The 17,200-nt window shown below is 45.5% G+C and overlaps 9 non-coding genes across 9 annotated transcripts; all 9 read right to left on the bottom strand.

Moving 5' to 3' along the window:
* Window positions 1-896: 896 nt before the first annotated feature.
* Window positions 897-969, bottom strand: trnar-ccu (transfer RNA arginine (anticodon CCU)). Its single transcript has one exon. It is a non-coding gene; the product is annotated as a tRNA-Arg (tRNA).
* Window positions 970-3,671: 2,702 nt separating this feature from the next.
* trnar-ccu (transfer RNA arginine (anticodon CCU)) lies at window positions 3,672-3,744 on the bottom strand. The gene has a single exon. It is a non-coding gene; the product is annotated as a tRNA-Arg (tRNA).
* Window positions 3,745-7,409: 3,665 nt separating this feature from the next.
* trnar-ccu (transfer RNA arginine (anticodon CCU)) lies at window positions 7,410-7,482 on the bottom strand. Its single transcript has one exon. It is a non-coding gene; the product is annotated as a tRNA-Arg (tRNA).
* Window positions 7,483-11,794: 4,312 nt separating this feature from the next.
* On the bottom strand, window positions 11,795-11,867 carry trnar-ccu (transfer RNA arginine (anticodon CCU)). Its single transcript has one exon. It is a non-coding gene; the product is annotated as a tRNA-Arg (tRNA).
* Window positions 11,868-12,887: 1,020 nt separating this feature from the next.
* Window positions 12,888-12,959, bottom strand: trnar-ccu (transfer RNA arginine (anticodon CCU)). The gene has a single exon. It is a non-coding gene; the product is annotated as a tRNA-Arg (tRNA).
* A 285-nt stretch (window positions 12,960-13,244) lies between these two features.
* trnar-ccu (transfer RNA arginine (anticodon CCU)) lies at window positions 13,245-13,317 on the bottom strand. The gene has a single exon. It is a non-coding gene; the product is annotated as a tRNA-Arg (tRNA).
* A 653-nt stretch (window positions 13,318-13,970) lies between these two features.
* trnar-ccu (transfer RNA arginine (anticodon CCU)) lies at window positions 13,971-14,043 on the bottom strand. Its single transcript has one exon. It is a non-coding gene; the product is annotated as a tRNA-Arg (tRNA).
* A 653-nt stretch (window positions 14,044-14,696) lies between these two features.
* trnar-ccu (transfer RNA arginine (anticodon CCU)) lies at window positions 14,697-14,769 on the bottom strand. Its single transcript has one exon. It is a non-coding gene; the product is annotated as a tRNA-Arg (tRNA).
* A 653-nt stretch (window positions 14,770-15,422) lies between these two features.
* On the bottom strand, window positions 15,423-15,495 carry trnar-ccu (transfer RNA arginine (anticodon CCU)). Its single transcript has one exon. It is a non-coding gene; the product is annotated as a tRNA-Arg (tRNA).
* Between the last annotated feature and the right edge of the window lie 1,705 nt (window positions 15,496-17,200).

Raw genomic sequence — 17,200 nt, 5'->3', positions numbered from 1 at the left:
CGGGTAGTCCACACGTACTGCAGCACAGGATTCTTGATTCAGATTTTAAATGCTATTCATTTTAAGACTGACACATTGAAAATATATGAATATAGCAGAGGATGGTTACAATCCATCGACCTCTGGGTTATGGGCCCAGCACGCTTCAGCTGCGCCACTCTGCTTCAAATCACCCCAGACAGGACTCGAACCCACAATCCCTGGCTTATGAGGCCAGTGCCTTATCCATTAGGCCACTGGGACGCACATGAGTTCACAACATGAGACTAGAACAAAGAAATGAACGACCAACCAAGCACTAGCAAGGTCTGAAATACATGAGAATAAGGTATAGGTACTCTCGTTCTTTATTTTTCAATCCACCCCAGTCTCGCTACCAATCCCACGCTCAATCATCATCGTAACGGATATTTGTTTTAAAATGATCGCTATGTATCACTAATATTGTGAGTAGAACACTTCATGCTATCTATTGAGTCTAGACTAAATATGTAAATGCAATTCATTTCTTTGATTGATGCAATTTTAGGTATTCCTACTAGCAGAGGATGGTTTTGCTCCATTGACCTCTGGGTTATGGGCCCAGCACGCTTCCGCTGCGCCACTCTGCTTAAATTTTAAAAAATATAGAGTCAACATCTAAACCCTGGCTCTTTGCGCATTGTTATTTTTTGTGGTAAACATCTTTAAATTGCCATCACGGCTTCTGATGTGGGCAATATGTGTCGGGTAGTCCACACGTACTGCAGCACAGGATTCTTGATTCAGATTTTAAATGCTATTCATTTTAAGACTGACACATTGAAAAGATATGAATATAGCAGAGGATGGTTTCGATCCATCGACCTCTGGGTTATGGGCCCAGCACGCTTCCGCTGCGCCACTCTGCTTCAAATCACCCCAGACAGGACTCGAACCCACAATCCCTGGCTTAGGAGGCCAGTGCCTTATCCATTAGGCCACTGGGGCGCAGATGAGTTCATAACATGAGACTAGAACAAAGAAATGAACGACCAACCAAGCACTAGCAAGGTCTGAAATACATGAGAATAAGGTATAGGTACTCTCGTTCTTTATTTTTCAATCCACCCCAGTCTCGCTACCAATCCCACGCTCAATCATCATCGTAACGGATATTTGTTTTAAAATGATCGCTATGTATCACTAATATTGTGAGTAGAACACTTCATGCTATCTATTGAGGCTAGACTAAATATGTAAATGCAATTCATTTCTTTGATTGATGCAATTTTAGGTATTCCTACTAGCAGAGGATGGTTTCGATCCATCGACCTCTGGGTTATAGCCCAGCACGCTTCCGCTGCGCCACTCTGATTAATTTTAAAAAAATATAGTGTCAACATCTAAACCCTGGCTCTTTGCGCATTGTTATTTTTTGTGGTAAACATCTTTAAATTGCCATCACGGCTTCTGATGTGGGCAATATGTGTCGGGTAGTCCACACGTACTGCAGCACAGGGCCCCGTTTCCCGATAACGATGGATCCACGCTCGTACGATCATTCTCACGATGGATCTTGCGATCCATCGTCAATTTCTTTGGAGCGTTTCCCGAAACTCCTCTTAACGTGAACGCGCATTCGCTGCACTCACGACGTCGTAGGATTGTAACTGTCTACTGACACGGTGCTGAAATGGGCTCCGTAGGAGGGGGAGACGCAGGAATGTCGCAGGAAAATTGTGTTAAAAAGGGTTCAAATAAATCCCCATCAAGGACAACAGCAGAGTAGCCTCCGAAAAAAATAGACTGCAATTAGATGAATGCTATAGCAAGACATTAAAACACAATTGATTAGGCTTAAACCGACATATATCAGTCCTAATCCTGAATGCACTGTGCGTTTCACGGCATTTTCCCCCCTGAAATAATTCCATATGACAAAAAATTTAAAATTGCTTGTGTGACAACTACATTTATCTTAATGGGCTGATTTCTGAAACATGCTTTGCGCAGCAAAGAGAGCCGACTTAATCTGATTCCGCATAAGGGTTTCCTTGATTGATAATTTGATTGGCTATAAAAGCCCCTCCGGAAATAGGGTAAGGTATGTATTGATGAGGAATACAACGAAGCCCACCGTCTGGCCCGGTGCATCGTTGAGCGCACGATCGGGAGGTGGAAGTTGCGCTATATTAGATGCCTTCACAAGTCAGGCGGAGGGCTCCAGTTTTCGCCGGCCAAGTCATGCGCCGTGATATGTGTGACGGCTATGTTGCACAACATTGCAGCTAAGGCTGGGGTGGCAATGCTTGAACCGGAGGACGCTGAGGACGATGACGACGAGGAAGATCGGTGTGAGGACGGCCTCCCTCATAACTACGCGGCTGGTTTTCATGCGCGTCGAAGAGTGATTGAGACTTTTTTTTAACCCCCTCCACCCTCCCACATGTCACTAAACATTCCCGTCAACGTGACCAATCCCCACCATATCCCAGCCTTTTGCCTGCTCCTTTGCTTGTTTTTTATAATTAATTTTATTTCTTTATTTTAATTTTTTTTAATTTAATTTAATTTTTTACATTATTTTATGCTACGTTTTATGAGTAGCCTATGTCAGTCTGCACAAATCCCCCCACTTTCTCTCACACATTTTGAGTGCCCTGCCTGCGCAAACATTTTCTGGACTGTCACGTTTTATTTTGGCCATTTTAACATCTTTATTAATAAATAAATTAATAATCTTTATTAATTACCAAACTAAGAACATAAAGGCGCAATGCGTTTTAATAAAACGCATCCAATAGACGGAATGTCCGATGGTGTCGCCACTGAGGCTATAGCTGACGATGCTCTTAACGTCCTACGAGCACCCCTGGAGTACTCGTTAGCTACGAGCGTTTTCAAGACGTTCGTTCCCCACGATGCTTTCGGGAAACGCGGTGAAAACTCTACGATGCCCTTACGACGCACTTCACGATCCACTTAGGCTAACGATGCTTTCGGGAAACGGGGCCCAGGATTCTTGATTCAGATTTTAAATGCTATTCATTTTAAGACTGACACATTGAAAAGATATGAATATAGCAGAGGATGGTTTCGATCCATCGACCTCTGGGCCCAGCACGCTTCCGCTGCGCCACTCTCCTTAATTTTAAAACAATATAGTGTCAACATCTAAACCCTGGCTCTTTGCGCATTGTTATTTTTTGTGGTAAACATCTTTAAATTGCCATCACGGCTTCTGATGTGGGCAATATGTGTCGGGTAGTCCACACGTACTGCAGCACAGGATTCTTGATTCAGATTTTAAATGCTATTCATTTTAAGACTGACACATTGAAAAGATATGAATATAGCAGAGGATGGTTACAATCCATCGACCTCTGGGTTATGGGCCCAGCACGCTTCCGCTGCGCCACTCTGCTTAATTTTTAAAAAATATAGAGTCAACATCTAAACCCTGGCTCTTTGCGCATTGTTATTTTTTGTGTTAAACATCTTTAAATTGCCATCACGGCTTCTGATGTGGGCAATATGTGTCGGGTAGTCCACACGTACTGCAGCACAGGATTCTTGATTCCGATTTTAAATGCTATTCATTTTAAGACTGACACATTGAAAACAAATGAATATAGCAGAGGATGGTTACGATCCATCGACCTCTGGGTTATGGGCCCAGCACGCTTCCGCTGCGCCACTCTGCTTCAAATCACCCCAGACAGGACTCGAACCCACAATCCCTGGCTTAGGAGGCCAGTGCCTTATCCATTAGGCCACTGGGGCACACATGAGTTCACAACATGAGACTAGAACAAAGAAATGAACGACCAACCAAGCACTAGCAAGGTCTGAAATACATGAGAATAAGGTATAGGTACTCTCGTTCTTTATTTTTCAATCCACCCCAGTCTCGCTACCAATCCCACGCTCAATCATCATCGTAACGGATATTTGTTTTAAAATGATCGCTATGTATCACTAATATTGTGAGTAGAACACTTCATGCTATCTATTGAGGCTAGACTAAATATGTAAATGCAATTCATTTCTTTGATTGATGCAATTTTAGGTATTCCTACTAGCAGATGATGGTTTTGATCCATCGACCTCTGGGTTATGGGCCCAGCACGCTTCCGCTGCGCCACTCTGCTTAAATTTTAAAAAATATAGAGTCAACATCTAAACCCTGGCTCTTTGCGCATTGTTATTTTTTGTGGTAAACATCTTTAAATTGCCATCACGGCTTCTGATGTGGGCAATATGTGTCGGGTAGTCCACACGTACTGCAGCACAGGATTCTTGATTCAGATTTTAAATGCTATTCATTTTAAGACTGACACATTGAAAACATATGAATATAGCAGAGGATGGTTTCGATCTATCGACCTCTGGGTTATGGGCCCAGCACGCTTCCGCTGCGCCACTCTGCTTAATTTTGAAAAAATATAGAGTCAACATCTAAATCCTGGCTCTTTGCGCATTGTTATTTTTTGTGGTAAACATCTTTAAATTGCCATCACGGCTTCTGATGTGGGCAATATGTGTCGGGTAGTCCACACGTACTGCAGCACAGGATTCTTGATTCCGATTTTAAATGCTATTCATTTTAAGACTGACACATTGAATACGTATGAACATAGCAGAGGATGGTTTCGATCCATCGACCTCTGGGTTATGGGCCCCGCACGCTTCCGCTGCGCCACTCTGCTTGATTATTAAAAAATATAGAGTCAACATCTAAACCCTGGCTCTTTGCGCATTGTTATTTTTTGTGGTAAACATCTTTAAATTGCCATCACGGCTTCTGATGTGGGCAATATGTGTCGGGTAGTCCACACGTACTGACGCTCAATCATCATCGTAACGGATATTTGTTTTAAAATGATAGCTATGTATCACGAATATTGTGAGTAGAACACTTCATGCTATCTATTGAGGCTAGACTAAACATGTAATTGCAATTCATTTCTTTGATTGATGCAATTTTAGGTATTCCTACTAGCAGATGATGGTTTCGATCCAACGACCACTGGGTTATGGCCCCAGCACGCTTCCGCTGCGCCACTCTGCTTAATTTTTAAAAAATATAGAGTGAACATTTAAACCCTGGCTCTTTGCGCATTGTTATTTTTTGTGGTAAACATCTTTAAATTGCCATCACGGCTTCTGATGTGGGCAATATGTGTCGGGTAGTCCACACGTACTGCAGCACAGGATTCTTGATTCAGATTTTAAATGCTATTCATTTTAAGACTGACACATTGAAAACATATGAATATAGCAGAGGATGGTTTCGATCCATCGACCTCTGGGTTATGGGCCCAGCACGCTTCCGCTGCGCCACTCTGCTTCAAATCATCCCAGACGGGACTCGAACCCACAATCCCTGGCTTAGGAGGGCAGTGCCTTATCCATTAGGCCACTGGGGCACACGTATGTTTACAACATGAGACTAGAACAAAGAAATGAACGACCAACCAAGCACTAGCAAGGTCTGAAATACATGAGAATAAGGTATAGGTATACTCGTTCTTTATTTTTCAATCCACCCCAGTCTCGCTACCAATCCCACGCTCAATCATCATCGTAACGGATATTTGTTTTAAAATTATCGCTATGTATCACTAATATTGTGAGTAGAACACTTCATGCTATATATTGAGGGTAGACTAAGTATGTAATTACAATTCATTTCTTTGATTGATGCAATTTTAGGTATTCCTACTAGCAAAGGATGGTATCGATCCATCGACCTCTGGGTTATGGGCCCAGCACGCTTCCGCTGCGCCACTCTGCTTAATTAAAAAAAAATATAGATTCACATCTAAACCCTGGCTCTTTGCGCATTGTTATTTTTTGTGGTAAACATCTTTAAATTGCCATCACGGCTTCTGATGTGGGCAATATGTGTCGGGTAGCCCACACGTACTGCAGCACAGGATTCTTGATTCCGATTTTAAATGCTATTCATTTTAAGACTGACACATTGAAAACGTATGAACATAGCAGAGGATGGTTTCGATCCATCGACCTCTGGGTTATGGGCCCAGCACGCTTCCGCTGCGCCACTCTGCTTGATTTTTAAAAAATATAGAGTCAACATCTAAACCCTGGCTCTTTGCGCATTGTTATTTTTTGTGGTAAACATCTTTAAATTGCCATCACGGCTTCTGATGTGGGCAATATGTGTCGGGTAGTCCACACGTACTGACGCTCAATCATCATCGTAACGGATATTTGTTTTAAAATGAGCGCTATGTATCACTAATATTGTGAGTAGAACACTTCATGCTATCTATTGAGGCTAGACTAAATATGTAATTGCAATTCATTTCTTTGATTGATGCAATTTTAGGTATTCCTACTAGCAGAGGATGGTTTCGATCCAACGACCTCTGGGTTATGGGCCCAGCACGCTTCCGCTGCGCCACTCTGCTTAATTTTTAACAAATATAGAGTCAACATCTAAATCCTGGCTCTTTGCGCATTGTTATTTTTTGTGGTAAACATCTTTAAATTGCCATCACGGCTTCTGATGTGGGCAATATGTGTCGGGTAGTCCACACGTACTGCAGCACAGGATTCTTGATTCAGATTTTAAATGCTATTCATTTTAAGACTGACACATTGAAAACATATGAATATAGCAGAGGATGGGTTCGATCCATCGACCTCTGGGTTATGGGCCCAGCACGCTTCCGCTGCCCCACGCTGCTTAAAATCACCCCAGACGGGACTCGAACCCACAATCCCTGGCTAAGGAGGCCAGTGCCTTATCCATCAGGCCACTGGGGCACACGTATGATTACAACATGAGACTAGAACAAAGAAATGAACGACCAACCAAGCACCAGCAAGGTCTGAAATACATGAGAATAAGGTATAGGTATACTCGTTCTTTATTTTTCAATCCACCCCAGTCTCGCTACCAATCCCACGCTCAATCATCATCGTAACGGATATTTGTTTTAAAATGAGCGCTATGTATCACTAATATTGTGAGTAGAACACTTCATGCTATATATTGAGGCTAGACTAAATATGTAATTGCAATTCATTTCTCTGATTGATGCAATTTTAGGTATTCCTACTAGCAGAGGATGGTTTTGATCCATCGACCTCTGGGTTATGGGCCCAGCACGCTTCCGCTGCGCCACTCTGCTTAAATTTTAAAAAATATAGAGTCAACATCTAAACCCTGGCTCTTTGCGCATTGTTATTTTTTGTGGTAAACATCTTTAAATTGCCATCACGTCTTCTGATGTGGGCAATATGTGTCGGGTAGTCCACATGTACTGCAGCACAGGATTCTTGATTCAGATTTTAAATGCTATTCATTTTAAGACTGACACATTGAAAACATATGAATATAGCAGAGTATGGTTTCGATCCATCGACCTCTGGGTTATGGGCCCAGCACGCTTCCGCTGCGCCACGCTGCTTAAAATCACCCCAGACGGGACTCGAACCCACAATCCCTGGCTTAGGAGGCCAGTGCCTTATCCATCAGGCCACTGGGGCACACGTATGTTTACAACATGAGACTAGAACAAAGAAATGAACGACCAACCAAGCACTAGCAAGGTCTGAAATACATGAGAATAAGGTATAGGTATACTCGTTCTTTATTTTTCAATCCACCCCAGTCTCGCTACCAATCCCACGCTCAATCATCATCGTAACGGATATTTGTTTTAAAATGATCGCTATGTATCACTAATATTGTGAGTAGAACACTTCATGCTATATATTGAGGCTAGACTAACTATGTAATTACAAGTCATTTCTTTGATTGATGCAATTTTAGGCATTCATTCTAGCAGAGGATGGTTTCGATCCATCGACCTCTGGGTTATGGGCCCAGCACGCTTCCGCTGCGCCACTCTGCTTAATTTCTAAAAAATATAGATTCACATCTAAACCCTGGCTCTTTGCGCATTGTTATTTTTTGTGGTAAACATCTTTAAATTGCCATCACGGCTTCTGATGTGGGCAATATGTGTCGGGTAGTCCACACGTACTGCAGCACAGGATTCTTGATTCAGATTTTAAATGCTATTCATTTTAAGACTCATCCTCATCGTCATCCGCTTATCCGGGGTCGGGTCGCGGGGGGAGCAGCTCAAGCAGGGGGCCCCAGACTTCCCTTTCCCGGGCCACATTGACCAGCTCTGACGGGGGGATCCCGAGGCGTTCCCAGGCCAGTGTTGAGATATAATCTCTCCACCTAGTCCTGGGTCTTCCCCGAGGTCTCCTCCCCACTGGACGTGCCTGAAACACCTCCCAAGGAAGGCGCCCAGTGGGCATCCTTACCAGATGCCCGAACCACCTCAGCTGACTCCTTTCTAAGTAAAGGAGCAGCGGCTCTAATCCGAGTTCCTCACGGATGGCTGAGCTTCTCACCCTATCCCTAAGGGAGACACCAGCCACCCTTCTGAGAAAACTCATCTCGGCCGCTTGTACCCGCGATCTCGTCCTTTCGGTCATCACCCAGCCCTCATGACCATAGGTGAGGATAGGAACGAAGATCGACCGGTAGATCGAGAGCTTTGCCTTGCGGCTCAGCTCTCTTTTCGTTACAACGGTGCGGTAAAGCGAACGCAATACCGCCCCCGCTGCTTCGATTCTCCGGCCAATCTCACGCTCCATAGTACCCTCACTCGCGAACAAGACCCCGAGGTACTTGAACTCCTTCACTTGGGCTAAGGACTCATTTCCTACCCGGAGTAAGCAATCCACCGGTTTCCTGCTAAAAGTCATGGCCTCAGATTTAGCGGTGCTGATCCTCATCCCAGCCGCTTCACACTCGGCCGCCAGCCGATCCAGTGAGTGCTGAAGGTCACAGGCCGATGATCCAATGAGGACCACATCATCTGCAAAAAGCAGTGACGAGATCCTCAGACCACCGAACTGCAACCCCTCCCCACCACGACTACGCCTCGATATCCTGTCCATGTATATCACAAACAGGATTGGTGACAAGGCGCAGCCCTGGCGGAGACCAGCACCCACTGAGAACGAAACTGACTGGCTGCCGAGAACACGAACACAGCTCTCGCTTTGGGAGTACAAAGATTGGATGGCCCTGAGGATAGACCCCCTTACCCCATACTCCCGCAGCACCTCCCACAGTTTCTCCCGGGGGACCCGGTCATACGCCTTCTCCAGATCCACAAAACACATGTAGACCGGATGGGCATACTCCCAGGCCCCCTCCAGGATCCTTGCGAGAGTAAAGAGCTGGTCCGTAGTTCCACGTCCGGGGCGAAAACCGCATTGTTCCTCTTCAATCTGAGGTTCGACGATCGGCCGAACCCTCCTTTCCAGCACCTTGGAGTAGACTTTACCAGGGAGGCTGAGATGTGTGATACCCCGATAATTGGCACACAATCTCTGGTCCCCCTTTTTGAACAGGGGAACCACCACCCCGGTTTGCCACTCCTTTGGCACTGTACCCGACTCCCACGCGATGTTGAATAGGCGTGTCAACCATGACAGCCCCTCAACACCCAGAGCCTTTAGCATTTCTGGCTGGATCTCATCAATCCCTGGGGCTTTGCCACTGCGGAGATGTTTGACTACCTCAGTGACCTCCACCAGGGAAATTGACGACGAAACACCATCAACCTCGAGCTCTGCCTCCAACATAGAGGGCGTGTTATTCGGATTCAGGAGTTCCTCAAAGTGTTCCTTCCAACGTCCGACGACCTCCTCAGTTGAGGTCAACAGAGTCCCATCCTTACTGTACACAGCTTGGATGGTTCCCCGTTTCCCCCTCCTGAGGTGCCGGATAGTCTTCCAGAAACACTTTGGTGCCGACCGAAAGTCCTTCTCCATGGCCTCTCCGAACTTCTCCCACACCCGCTGCTTAGCCTCCGACACGGCAGCCGCTGCAGCCCTTCGAGCCTGTCGGTACCCTGCAACCGAGTCAGGAGTCCTCCAGGATATCATATCCCGGAAGGCCTCCTTCTTCAGTCGGACGGCTTCCCTGACCACCGGTGTCCACCACGGTGTCCGAGGGTTACCGCCCCTTGAGGAGCCTAAGACCCTGAGGCCACAGCTAGCCACCGCAGCTTCAGCAATGGAGGCTTTGAACACCGCCCACTCCGGCTCAATGCCCCCAACCTCCACAGGAATGCCAGAAAAGCTCCGCCGGAGGTGTGAGTTGAAGATACCTAGGACGGGGGCCTCCTCCAGACGTTCCCAGTTCACCCGCACTACTCGTTTGGGCTTACCAGGTCTATCCGGAAATTTCCCCCATTCCCTGATCCAACTCACAACCAGATGGTGGTCGGTTGACAGTTCCGCCCCTCTCTTTACCCGAGTGTCCAAAACATGCGGCCTCAGATCAGATGACACGATCACGAAATTGATCATCGATCTTCGGCCTAGGGTACTCTGGTACCAGGTACACTTATGAGCACCCTTATGTTCGAACATGGTGTTTGTTATGGATAATCCATGACTAGCACAGAAATCCAATAACAAACGACCGCTCGGGTTTAGATCAGGGAGGCCGTTCCTCCCCACCACGCCTCTCCAGGTGTCTCCATCGTTGCCCACGTGGGCGTTGAAGTCTCCCAGCAGAACTACGGAGTCCCCTACTGGAGCCCCATACAGGACTCCATTCAGGGTCTCCAAGAAGGCCGAGTACTCTGAGCTGCTGTTTGGTGCATACGCACAAACAACAGTCAGAGTTTTCCCCCCTACAACCTTTAGGCGCAGGGAGGCGACCCTCTCGTCTACCGGGGTAAACTCCAACACCGCGGCGCTCAGCCGGGGATTTATGAGTATCCCCACACCCGCCCGGCGCCTCACGCCCTCGGCAACTCCGGAGAAAAATAGAGTCCAACCCTTATCCAGGAGTACGGTACCAGAGCTGAGACTGTGCGTGGAGGTAAGCCCCACCAGATCTAACTGATAGCGCTCCACCTCCCTCACAAGCTCCGGTTCCTTTCCCCACAGCGAGGTGACGTTCCACGTCCCCAGAGCCAGCTTCTGCCGCCCGGGTCTGGTCCGTCGAGACCCCTGACCTTCGCTGCCACCCATGTGGCTGCGCACCCGACCCCAACGGGTCTTCCCACAGGTGGTGGGCCCATGGGATGAAGAGAGGGGGGGTGCCACGTAGTTTGTTCGGGCTGTACCCGACCGGGCTCCGTGGCAAACCCGGCCACCAGGCGCTCGCCATCGAGCCCTCCGTCTGGGCCTGGCTCCAGACGGGGGCCCCGGGCTTCCTCCGGGCCGGGTCACATCTCCTCTTTTTACGTTATTCATTGGAGTTTTTTGAACCATTCTTAGTCTGGCCCCTCACCTGAGACCACTCTGCCATGAGAGACCCTACCAGGAGCACAAGGCTCCAGACAACACAGCTCTCAGGTTCACAGGGACACGCAAACCTCTCCACCACGATAAGGTGACGGTTCCAGGAGAGGCTTTTTTAAGACTGACACATTGAAAACATATGAATATAGCAGAGGATGGTTTCGATCCATCGACCTCTGGGTTATGGGCCCAGCATGCTTCCATTGTTCCGCAGCTTCCACTGCGCCACTCTGCTTAATTTTTAAAAAATATAGAGTCAACATCTAAACCCTGGCTCTTTGCGCATTGTTATTTTTTGTGGTAAACATCTTTAAATTGCCATCACGGCTTCTGATGTGGGCAATATGTGTCGGGTAGTCCACACGTACTGCAGCACAGGATTCTTGATTCAGATTTTAAATGCTATTCATTTTAAGACTGACACATTGAAAACATTAAATATAGCAGAGGATGGTTTCGATCCATCGACCTCTGGGTTATGGGCCCAGCATGCTTCCACTCTGCTTCAAATCACCCCAGACGGGACTCGAACCCACAATCCCTGGCTTAGGAGGCCAGTGCCTTATCCATTAGGCCACTGGGGCACATGTATGTTTACAACATGAGACGAACAAAGAAATGAACGACCAACCAAGCACTAGCAAGGTCTGAAATACATGAGAATAAGGTATAGGTATTCTCGTTCTTTATTTTTCAATCCACCCCAGTCTCGCTACCAATCCCACGCTCAATCATCATCGTAACGGATATTTGTTTTAAAATGAGCGCTATGTATCACTAATATTGTGAGTAGAACACTTCATGCTATCTATTGAGGCTAGACTAAATATGTAATTGCAATACATTTCTTTGATTGATGCAATTTTAGGTATTCCTACTAGCAGAGGATGGTTTCGATCCAACGACATCTGGGTTATGGGCCCAGCACGCTTCCGCTGCGCCACTCTGCTTAATGTTTAAAAAATATAGAGTCAACATCTAAACCCTGGCTCTTTGCGCATTGTTATTTTTTGTGGTAAACATCTTTAAATTGCCATCACGGCTTCTGATGTGGGCAATATGTGTCGGGTAGTCCACACGTACTGCAGCACAGGATTCTTGATTCAGATTTTAAATGCTATTCATTTTAAGACTGACACATTGAAAACATATGAATATTGCAGAGGATGGGTTCGATCCATCGACCTCTGGGTTATGGGCCCAGCACGCTTCCGCTGCGCCACGCTGCTTGAAATCACCCCAGACGGGACTCGAACCCACAATCCCTGGCTAAGGAGGCCCGTGCCTTATCCATCAGGCCACTGGGGCACACGTGTGTTTACAACATGAGACTAGAACAAAGAAATGAACGACCAACCAAGCACCAGCAAGGTCTGAAATACATGAGAATAAGGTATAGGTATACTCGTTCTTTATTTTTCAATCCACCCCAGTCTCGCTACCAATCCCACGCTCAATCATCATCGTAACGGATATTTGTTTTTAAATGTACGCTATGTATCACTAATATTGTGAGTAGAACACTTCATGCTATATATTGAGGCTAGACTAAATATGTAATTGCAATTCATTTCTCTGATTGATGCAATTTTAGGTATTCCTACTAGCAGAGGATGGTTTTGATCCATCGACCTCTGGGTTAGGGGCCCAGCACGCTTCCGCTACGCCACTCTGCTTAAATTTTAAAAAATATAGAGTCAACATCTAAACCCTGGCTCTTTGCGCATTGTTATTTTTTGTGGTAAACATCTTTAAATTGCCATCACGGCTTCTGATGTGGGCAATATGTGTCGGGTAGTCCACATGTACTGCAGCACAGGATTCTTGATTCAGATTTTAAATGCTATTCATTTTAAGACTGACACATTGAAAACATATGAATATAGCCGAGGATGGTTTCGATCCATCGACCTCTGGGTTATGGGCCCAGCACGCTTCCGCTGCGCCACTCTGCTTCAAATCACCCCAGACGGGACTCGAACCCACAATCCCTGGCTTAGGAGGCCAGTGCCTTATCCATTAGGCCACTGGGGCGCACATGAGTTCACAACATGAGACTAGAACAAAGAAATGAACGACCAACCAAGCACTAGCAAGGTCTGAAATACATGAGAATAAGGTATAGGTACTCTCGTTCTTTATTTTTCAATCCACCCCAGTCTCGCTACCAATCCCACGCTCAATCATCATCGTAACGGATATTTGTTTTAAAATGATCGCTATGTATCACTAATATTGTGAGTAGAACACTTCATGCTATCTATTGAGGCTAGACTAAATATGTAATTGCAATTCATTTATTTGATTGATGCAATTTTAGGTATTCCTACTAGCAGAGGATGGTTTTGATCCATCGACCTCTGGGTTATGGGCCCAGCACGCTTCCGCTGCGCCACTCTGCTTAAATTTTAAAAAATATAGAGTCAACATCTAAACCCTGGCTCTTTGCGCATTGTTATTTTTTGTGGTAAACATCTTTAAATTGCCATCACGGCTTCTGATGTGGGCAATATGTGTCGGGTAGTCCACATGTACTGCAGCACAGGATTCTTGATTCAGATTTTAAATGCTATTCATTTTAAGACTGACACATTGAAAACATATGAATATAGCAGAGGATGGTTTCGATCCATCGACCTCTGGGTTATGGGCCCAGCACGCTTCCGCTGCGCCATTCTGCTTCAAATCACCCCAGACGGGACTCGAACCCACAATCCCTGGCTTAGGAGGCCAGTGCCTTATCCATTAGGCCACTGGGGCGCACATAAGTTCACAACATGAGACTAGAACAAAGAAATGAACGACCAACCAAGCACTAGCAAGGTCTGAAATACATGAGAATAAGGTATAGGTATTCTCGTTCTTTATTTTTCAATCCACCCCAGTCTCGCTACCAATCCCACGCTCAATCATCATCGTAACGGATATTTGTTTTAAAATGACAGCTATGTATCACTAACATTGTGAGTAGAACACTTCATGCTATCTATTGAGGCTAGACTAAATATGTGATTGCAATTCATTTCTTTGATTGATGCAATTTTAGATATTCCTACTAGCAGAGGATGGTTTCAATCCAACGACCTCTGGGTTATGAGCCCAGCACGCTTCCGCTGCGCCACTCTGCTTAATTTTTAAAAAATATAGAGTCAACATCTAAACCCTGGCTCTTTGCGCATTGTTATTTTTTGTGGTAAACATCTTTAAATTGCCATCACGGCTTCTGATGTGGGCAATATGTGTCGGGTAGTCCACACGTACTGCAGCACAGGATTCTCTATTCAGATTTTAAATGCTATTCATTTTAAGACTGACACATTGAAAACATATGAATATAGCAGAGGATGGGTTCGATCCATCGACCTCTGGGTTATGGGCCCAGCACGCTTCCGCTGCGCCACGCTGCTTAAAATCACCCCAGACGGGACTCGAACCCACAATCCCTGGCTTAGGAGGCCAGTGCCTTATCCATTAGGCCACTGGGGCGCACATGAGTTCACAACATGAGACTAGAACAAAGAAATGAACGACCAACCAAGCACTAGCAAGGTCTGAAATACATGAGAATAAGGTATAGGTATTCTCGTTCTTTATTTTTCAATCCACCCCAGTCTCGCTACCAATCCCACGCTCAATCATCATCGTAATGGATATTTGTTTTAAAATGTGCGCTATGTATCACTAATATTGTGAGTAGAACACTTCATGCTATCTATTGAGGCTAGACTAAATATGTAATTGCAATTCATTTCTTTGATTGATGCAATTTTAGGTATTCCTACTAGCAGAGTATGGTTTCGATCCAACGACCTCTGGGTTATAGGCCCAGCACGCTTCCGCTGCGCCACTCTGCTTAATTTTTAAAAAATATAGAGTCAACATCTAAACCCTGGCTCTTTGCGCATTGTTATTTTTTGTGGTAAACATCTTTAAATTGCCATCACGGCTTCTGATGTGAGCAATATGTGTCGGGTAGTCCACACGTACTGCAGCACAGGATTCTTGATTCAGATTTTAAATGCTATTCATTTTAAGACTGACACATTGAAAACATATGAATATAGCAGAGGATGGGTTCGATCCATCGACCTCTGGGTTATGGGCCCAGCACGCTTCCGCTGCGCCACCCTGCTTTAAATCACCCCAGACGGGACTCGAACCCACAATCCCTGGCTTAGGAGGCCAGTGCCTTATCCATCAGGCCACTGGGGCACACGTATGTTTACAACATGAGACTAGAACAAAGAAATGAACGACCAACCAAGCACTAGCAAGGTCTGAAATACATGAGAATAAGGTATAGGTATACTCGTTCTTTATTTTTCAATCCACCCCAGTCTCGCTACCAATCCCACGCTCAATCATCATCGTAACGGATATTTGTTTTAAAATGAGCGCTATGTATCACTAATATTGTGAGTAGAACACTTCATGCTATATATTGAGGCTAGACTAAACATGTAATTACAATTCATTTCTTTGATTGATGCAATTTTAGGTATTCATTCTAGCAGAGGATGGTTTCGATCCATCGACCTCTGGGTTATGGGCCCAGCACGCTTCCTCTGCGCCACTCTGCTTAATTTTTAAAAAATATAGATTCACATCTAAACCCTGGCTCTTTGCGCATTGTTATTTTTTGAGGTAAACATCTTTAAATTGCCATCACGGCTTCTGATGTGGGCAATATGTGTCGGGTAGTCCACACGTACTGCAGCACAGGGCCCCGTTTCCCGAAAGCGTCGTTAGCCTAAGTGGATCGTGAAGTGCGTCGAAAGGGCATCGTAGAGTTTTCACCGCGTTTCCCGAAAGCATCGTGGGGAACGAACGTCTTGAAAACGCTCGTAGCTAACGAGTACTCCAGGGGTGCTCGTAGGTACTCGTAGGACACTAAGAGCATCGTCAGCTATAGCCTCAGTGGCGACACCATCGGACATTCCGTCTATTGGATGCGTTTTATTAAAACGCATTGCGCCTTTATGTTCTTAGTTTGGTAATTAATAAAGATTATTAATTAATTTATTAATAAAGATGTTAAAATGGCCAAAATAAAACGGGACAGTCCAGAAAATGTTAGCGCAGGCAGGGCACTCAAAATGTGCGAGAGAAAGTGGGGGGATTTGTGCAGACTGACATAGGCTACTCATAAAACGTAGCATAAAATAATGTAAAAAAAAAATTAAATTAAACAAATTAAAAAGAATAAAGAATAACGAAATTAAAGAAATTAAAAAAAATAAAACAAAGAAATAAAAAAAATATAAAAAACAAGCAAAGGAGCAGGCAAAAGGCTGGGATATGGTGGGGATTGGTCACGTTGACGGGAATGTTTAGTGACATGAGGGAGGGTGGAGGGGGTTAAAAAAAAGTCTCAATCACTATTCGACGCGCATGAAAACCAGCCGCGTAGTTATGAGGGAGGCCGTCCTCACACCGATCTTCCTCATCGTCATCGTCCTCAACGTCCTCCGGTTCAAGCAATGCCACCCCAGCCTTAGCTGCAATGTTGTGCAACATAGCCGTCACACATATCACGGCGCATGACTTGGCCGGCGAAAACTGGAGCCCTCCGCCTGACTTGTGAGGCATCTAAGCGCAACTTCCACCTCCCGATCGTGCGCTCAACGATGCACCGGGCCAGACGGTGGGCTTCGTTATATTCCTCATCATGGACGTCTCCCGGGTTATTCACAGGTGTGAAGAGGAATTATTTCAGGGGGGAAAATGCCGTGAAACGCACAGTGCATACAGGATTAGGACTGATATATGTCGGTTTAAGCCTAATCAATTGTGTTTTAATGTCTTTAGCATTCATATAATTGCAGTCTATTTTTTTTGTAGGCTACATTGCTGTTGTCCTTGATGGGGATATATTTTAACCCTTTTTAACACAATTTTCCTGCGACATTCCTGCGTC

This window comes from Gadus chalcogrammus, chromosome 6 (genome assembly GCF_026213295.1).
Source record: "Gadus chalcogrammus isolate NIFS_2021 chromosome 6, NIFS_Gcha_1.0, whole genome shotgun sequence".
NCBI lineage: Eukaryota > Metazoa > Chordata > Actinopteri > Gadiformes > Gadidae > Gadus > Gadus chalcogrammus.
This window is presented reverse-complemented; position numbering and strand designations above follow the sequence as displayed.